Source organism: Leopardus geoffroyi, chromosome A1, assembly GCF_018350155.1.
Source record: "Leopardus geoffroyi isolate Oge1 chromosome A1, O.geoffroyi_Oge1_pat1.0, whole genome shotgun sequence".
Taxonomy (NCBI): Eukaryota; Metazoa; Chordata; class Mammalia; order Carnivora; family Felidae; genus Leopardus; species Leopardus geoffroyi.
The window spans coordinates 90,324,663-90,332,208 of record NC_059326.1 but is presented as its reverse complement, the minus strand read 5'-3'; the positions used below and the strand labels follow the sequence as shown (position 1 = coordinate 90,332,208).

The 7,546-nt window shown below is 45.3% G+C and overlaps 1 long non-coding RNA gene across 1 annotated transcript; it reads left to right on the top strand.

Annotated features, from left to right (window-relative positions):
• The first annotated feature begins 2,003 nt into the window (after window positions 1-2,003).
• LOC123601471 lies at window positions 2,004-5,257 on the top strand. The gene is made up of 3 exons (XR_006714124.1): window positions 2,004-2,334; window positions 4,631-5,057; window positions 5,214-5,257. It is a non-coding gene; the product is annotated as an uncharacterized LOC123601471 (long non-coding RNA).
• Window positions 5,258-7,546: the final 2,289 nt, after the last annotated feature.

Below are 7,546 nucleotides of genomic sequence, written 5' to 3'. Positions count from 1 at the left end.
TTTTACATGTGTAAAAAGAGAACAAAGATCTCAAAAACATGCCAAGTTGTAGCAGACACAAAAGACCACGTATCATAGGAATATAGGAATGAATCCCTTTATGTGAAATGTCCAGAAAAGGCAAACCAGCAAAGACAGAAACAGATCAGTGGTGGCCTGGGGCTGGGACTTACTGGGGTGATGAAATTGCTCTAAAACCAGATCATGGTGATGCTCTGCACAACTGAGCAAATACACCAGAAGTTGAATTGTACATTTAAAATGGGTGAATTTTATAGCATGTAAATTATATACCTCAACAAAGTTGCTTTTTACAATAGTACAAAGAATGCTTAATATGGTTCACCCAGCTTCCTCATATGTTCATCTTTTACAACAGTATGATTTTTTTTCTTTTTTATTTTTTTTTAAGTAGGCTTCATGTCCGGCACAGACCCCAACATGGGGCCTGAACTCACAACCCCTGAGATCAAGACCTGGGTTGAGACCAAGAGTCAGATGCTTAACCAACCGAGCCACCCGGCACCCCAACAACAGTATAATTATTAAAAACAGGAAATTAGGGTACCTGGGTGGCTCATTTGGTTAAGCATCCGACTTTGGCTCAGGTCATGATCTCGCACGCAGTTCATGGGTTTGAGCCTTGCATCAGGTTCTGTGCTGACAGCACAGAGCCCACTTTGAATCTTCTCTCTCTCTCTCTCTCTCTCTCTCTCTCAAAAATAAACACAACAAAAGGTACACATAAGGAACCAGATTAGTGATAAGACTTTCCAAGGAAAGGATGCCATCCTCTTCCCTCTACCCTTCCTCTAGGAAGGGGTATACACCCCAGATCAGTGACTGGGACATGGGGCTGCGGCTCCAATAGGTAGGAGACGGGAGGGGGAGGGGCAACCCAAGAGTGGAAGTAGAAGTGGCCTAGAGGTGGCCCTGCTTGTTGTCACTCCAGAGACCCATTGGGAGAGCTTGTGCTTTCCTGAAACTTTAGGCTGTGTGCATCCAGAGACCCTGGCTCCCAAAGGGAGAACATACCCACCAGAAGACACAGCAGGAGTTCCATTAGGCTTTAAGTTACAGCTGCCTCCTGGGTCCTTTGAGCTCAGAGGAAGAGGCCAGGGTCCTGGCAATAGGAGTTGACCTTGACCATTAAGGGAGGAGGATGAGGTTCCACACTGGGGAGGCAGAGTGCATTCCACCCCGCTGACCCCATGCTGTGTCTCTTGGTATGATTTTGGTGGTGAGTGGACAGGTGCGGCCACCATGCATTGATAGTGCTGGGTGACCAGGGGCTCAGACCCTTCCAGATACATGGGTCTCGGTAGGTCTTGAGGTAAGCTGAAGTGCTAGCTGAGGGTGAGGGCAATCTAGACTGGGTGGTAGAAGACGGAGGTGATGAAGCCTGAAACCAGCTGTTGTGTGTTCCACCAGCTTTTTTTTCTTAAGTTTATTTATTTTGAGAGAGAGAGAGAGAGAGAGAGGAGGGGAGGGGTAGAGAGAGATAGAGAGGGAAAGAGAGAGCGAGAATCCCAATCAGGTTCCGAGATATCAGTGCAGAGCCCAACATGGGGCTTGAACCCACGAACCATGAGATCATAACCTGAGCTGAGATGAAGAGTCCCATGCTCAACCCACTGAGCCACCCAGGCGCCCCACCCACCAACCTTATTTTAAATTTCCCCAGGAAACGAGTCCTGAGTCTTAAGGTGCCACTTGCTGGGGGACTGAACTTACTGTATAAAGAGGGCCCAAAGGGACGCCTGGGTGATGCAGGTCATGAGCTGAGGGTTGGTGAGTCCCAGCCTCGCACTGGGTTCGCTGCTGAGGGCGTGGAACCCGCTTGGGATCCTCTGTCCCCCTCTCTTTGCCCCTCCCCCGCTCGCACTCAATCTTGAAAATAAACATTTAAAATAAAAAAAATAAAGAGGACGAGTGGTGCAAGATGCGGACTCTAGGTGTCGCTATGGCGCGCCCCCAGTGCTGCGGACCGAGGCCAGAGGGATTCTCCCTGGGACCGGCCTTGACGAGGGAGCTTCGCAGCTCCACCTAACGTACCCTACGCAGGGCCGCCCGCTCTCAATGCCTGGTCGCTTTGGGGGTGCCGAGGCCCGACCTGCCTCCCCAGTTCGGGGCCACCCAGTGGGCCGGCCCGGCTTCAGGGCCCCCTTGGCAGCCGGGCCGCAGCCACATCACAGCTCAGCTGGCCGCCCTGCTTTCTACCCGCACTTCTCCCACAAGCCATGCACGTTCCGGGGCCCAATCCCCAAATCCTGTTTCTGAGCAACTCGCTCAATGCAAACAGGAGGCTTTGCGTTTAAGTGTTTTGTTGAGAAGGTAAGTTTATCAGCGTTTCAGAGACTTCTTTCTGGTCCCCAAAATGGTCCCTTGAAGGTCCTCCCTCCTCTCTCTTAGAAGAGCGTGAGGGAATGAAAACGGCTGTTTCCCGCCACTGTGGTCTACCACGATTAATGGGGCTTCTGGAAATGAGCAATTTCAGTGTTGCGGGGTTTTTCCTTCTGATTTTAAGCTATTTTAAGATTGTTCGGTAGAGGGGGAGGGGCGCCTGGGTGGCTCGGTTGAGCACCAGACTCCGGCTCAGGTCCTGATCTCCGTGTTTCCAGGTTCCAGCCCCGGGTGGGGCTCTGTGCTGACAGCTCTCAGCCTGGAGCCTGTAAATAAACATTAAAAAAAAAAAAAAAAAAAAAAAAAAAAAAAAAAAATTGTCAGGATGAGGGGTGCTGGCTGGCTCAATCGGCAGAGCATGCAACTCTCAATCTTGGGGTCCTGAGTTCAGGTCCCACTTTGGGTGTAGAGATTACTTTAAAAGTAAGTAAATAAAGACAAATAAAATCATCAGGTAGAGAATTTCAGTGAATCTTGGCTATGATATTTAAATTCGTATCCATGTAATATTGATACTGGCCAGAGAACCCGTTCCTAACTCAGGTTCTGCTTGATGCTTGAAAATCAATATCCCAGAGACAAATTATGGCGGGAAAGGAAAGGGTTTATTCAGGAAGCCAGCAGCCCAAAGAAAGCTGGAGGGATTTTAAACTTTTTTTTTTTTAATGTTTTATTCATTTTTGAAAGAGAGCAAGTGGGGGAGGGACAGAGAAAGGGACAGAGGATCTGAAGCGGGCTTTGCATTGACATCAGTGAGCCCAATGTGGGACCTGGACTCTTGAGCTGTGAGATCATGACCTGAGCCGAAGTGGGAGGCTCAACTGACCGAGCCACCCCGGGAGGCCCCATGCTGAAGGGTTTGAAAGGGGAAAACCTGGGAAAAGGGAGTGGGGCTCTGTACAGGAGAAGCAGGTGCCCAGGCCACATGACTCTGAACAGACTCACTGGCATCAGTGACAGGTGTTTTTCAAATATAGTCAGGCCTTATCTTCTGGGAAACTCTGGTCCTTTACTCAAGGCCAGTGGGCTGCAAATCTCAAGGAAAGTAAGTTCTGCTACAGACTAAGGGACTTATGTCACCAAGCAAGGTATGAGTTCTTTCTCTCTCTGTCTCAAAACAAATAAATAAACTTAAAAAAATAAATTATTTTACTCAATGGGTTATAATTCCTTGTTACTATGTATTTTGATGTCCATACTGTCCAGGTTTGGCCGGTGGGTATCCCTTCAAACTGGCTCCTGTGTCCTTTGGACATGCCTCCATCTGCCTTTGAGCATTTCCTTCTTTTCTTTTTAAGTTTATTTATCTATTTTGGGAGGGAGAGGGGGAGGGAGAGAGAGAGAGAGAGAGAGAGAGAGAGAGAGAGAGAGAGAGAGAAAGAGATAAGGGGAGAGAATGAAACAAGGAGAATCACAAACAGGCTCCACACCATCAGCTTGGAGCCTGCATGAACTGTGAGATCATGACCTGAGCCGAAATCAAGTTCAACCAACTGAGCCACCCAGGAGCCCTGAGAATTTATTTTTAATTTAAGAATTTATGAATTCACGATGATTCAAGTAAGTAAATAAGTGGAGAAGGGGAAGCTCTTTTTCACTACTAAATGTAAAAAGAATGATGGAATTAGAGAATCATTTGGCTACCATCACAATAAGTGATTCAGGTAAGAGCCACTAATGGTTGTTGTAAAATCAGTTGGTGGACGTTTGAGGAGTAAGGGAATTTTTTTTATAGAACCTCAAAGTATGACCCAGAAAGATAAATTTCAATGGGAAAAAGTTATTTTTGTCAAACATCAACAAAGCCAGACTTTAGGTAAGGGAAGTAAAAACATAGTGGGAACTCCAGCAGAGTCAGGGATGTGAAACATTATAAGAAGCAGGTAAGAGGGTTGGTCATTGTCATTGTCAAAATGATGCACTTCTTTTTTGATTATTATTTTAGGGAGACAGAGAGAGAGAGCGAGAGAGCCTGAGCAGGGGAGGGGCAGAGAAAGAGGGAAAAAGAGAACCAGGTCAGGAGCCCATCTTCTGGCTGGAACGAATGGTGAATTCTTTTGTCAGCCTTTATCTTTTCCAGACTGGCACTCAAAAGGGCTGAGTCATTTCAGTGGCTTAGGCTGCTGGAAGCCACGGCAGAATGTGGGCAGATTCCCTTAGTGCAAAGCAAGGGGTTTGAATGGAGTCAGTGTGCTGAAAGTTCTTACAGATCTATCTCACTTTACAGTAGAGAAACCAACAGACACCATGTTAACAGTATGGCTAAAACATCTCCAGGAACAAGGCTCAGTCGGCAGAGCATGCAATTCTTGATCTTGGGGTTGTAAGTTCAAGCCCCATGTTGGGTGTAGAGACTACTTAAAATCTCTGAAACAAAAAACCATCTCCAGGAACAGGACAGACTGATATCACGTACCTCCTGACAGTGCAAGAAAAACACAGGGCCATTCCCCTGCCCCTCCTGCTCAAAGCACATGATCGATTATGATCAGCTGAAATGTCAGATAAAATCAAATCAGTGGACTTCTGCAAAATAACTGGTCTGTGCTCATGAAAGACAAAGATCTGTGAACTGAAAAACTCTTCCAGGCTAGAGACTGAATGCCCTTGACAGTGAACACAGAATCCTGGAGTTTCTTTCACCATAAGGACAGGTAATATCTGGTTAAAGTCTGTTGATTCAGTTATGGTATTGTCTTTTTTTAAACTGATATATACTTGACATATAACATGATATTAGTTTCCGGTGTACAGCATAATGATTTGATATTTATGTATATTGATAATGGTATCCTCTCTTTTTTTTTAAGTTTATTTATTTTGAGAGAGAAGAGAGAGCAAGTGGGGGAAGAGCAGAAAGAGAGGGAGAGAGAATCCCAAGCAGGCTCTGCATAGCTTGACGTGGGACTTGAGATCATGATGTGAGCCAAAATCAAGAGTTGGTTGCTTAACCGATTGAACCACCCAGGCTTGCTGGTATTGTCTTTTTTTTTTAATTGAGGTATAATTGATATATAATATGATATTAGTTTCACGTATACCGCATAATGATTCAGTATTTGTATATATTGATAACAGTATTGTCTTTTTTTAAGTTTATTTATTTATTTTGAAGAGAAGAGAGCACAAGTGGGGCAGGAGCAGAGAGAGAGAGAGAGAGAAAGAGAAAGAGAATACCAAGCAAGTTCCACACCATCAATGCAGAGCCCAACTCAAGGCTTGATCTCATGAACCTGGAGATCATGACCTGAGTCAAAATCAAGAGTCAGTCACTTAACCAACTGAGCCACCCAGGGTCCCTGGTATTGTATTGTATTGTATTGTATTGTATTGTATTGTATTGTATGTATTTATTTTAATATTTATTTATTTTTGAGAGAGAGAGAGAGAGAGAGAGAGACAGTGTGAGTGGGCGAAGAGCAGAGAGAGAGGGAGACATAGAATTTGAAGCAGGCTCCAGGCTCTGAGCTGTCAGCACAGAGCCTGATGCGGGGCTTGAACCCAAAGAACCATGAGATCATGACCTGAGCTGAAGTCGGACACTTAACCGACTGAGCCACCCAGGAGCCTTCTTTTTTTTTTTTTTTTTTTTTTTTTTTTTTTTTTTTTTAGAGAAAGAGAATGTCTTTTTTTTAACTGGGATATAATTGACATATAACATATTAGTTTCAGGTGTACAGCATAATGATTCGATATTTGTATATATTGATAATGGTATTGTCTTAATGTTAATTTCCTGATTATGCTAATTGTACTGTAGCTATATGAAAATGTTTATGCACATGGAAGTATTGAAGAGCAAAAGGGCATCTTGTCTGCAAATTACTCTGTGTGTGTGTGTGTGTGTGTATGTGTGTGTGTTAAGAGACAGAGAGGGAGAGAAAAGACACAGATAAATCAAATACAATAAAATGAGAGAAACCTAAGTGAAGAGTATACCACAACGCTTTATATTCTTTCAAATTTTCTGAAATTATGTTTAAAAGCATTTTGGGGGAAAAATGCAACCGCAGCCTGACACCATAAGCAAACCAACCCCCAGTGGATTAGAGACCTGAGTATACAAGACGAAGGTAACAGTGAAACATGGATAAACTTCTTACAGTAAAATTAAGAGCTTCTGTGGGGCGCCTGGGTGGCTCAGTCAGATGAGTGTCTGACTCTTGGTTTCGGTTCAGGTCATGATCTCCTGGTTCGTGAGTTCGAGCCCTACATCAGGCTCTGTGCTGTCAAGGTGGAGCCCACTTCCAATCCTCTGTCCCACCCTCTCTCTGTACTTCATCCGCTCATGCTCTTTCTCTCTCAAAAATAAATAAACATTAAAAAATAAATTAAGAGCTTCTGTGCATTGGAAGCCACTGTAAGGACCCTCTGGTCAAAGGGAGCCCCTCTCTAGGCCAGTTTTGGCTAGTGGCTGAGGGAGAGGTTCTGGGAGGGGGCCGAGGTGGTGGTGATGCAGACACTGACGTGTGCCCTATACCCCCACTCAGCCAATACCAAGCATCCCTTCCCTTGTGTGATGGTCCTCTGTTGTGACTTTTTGGGTGCCCTAGAACCACAGTCCCATAGACCAGTGACAGGTGGCTCTGGCCACATACTCACTTGGTGCCCCAGTGTGCCATGGTCCCATGGTCAAGTTTTGCTTCGTTTTTGGAATGATGTACATTTCCTGGTGGAGAAGGCATAGCCCTGCTCCGGGACCCGAGGGCTGTGCACCATGACTCTTACTGGGGCTTGCCAGAAACACATGACATCTCTTTCTCTATCACAGATACTTCCAGCTGGAGGGGATCTGCTGGACCTGGTGGGCCAAGCAGGGGGGTGCTCACCCTGCAACCTGGCCCTGCTGCAAAGGCCTTTCCTTGGTCTTTTTCACAGCTGGCAGCCTTCTGCGTCATCTGATAAATGTGTCACAGTAGGGTCCCTGAGTGTGGAATATGCCACATCCCCAGCTCAGAGACCTACCAAGTCTTGTGTTCCTTTTTTCATGCAAACTGCAATAACCTGTATTTACTTCTTTTTTTTTAACTCTTTTTTTTTATTTAAAAAAAAATTTTTTTAACGTTTATTTATTTTTGAGACAGAGAGACACAGCATGAACGGGGGAGGGGCAGAGAGAGAGGGAGACACAGAATCGGAAGTA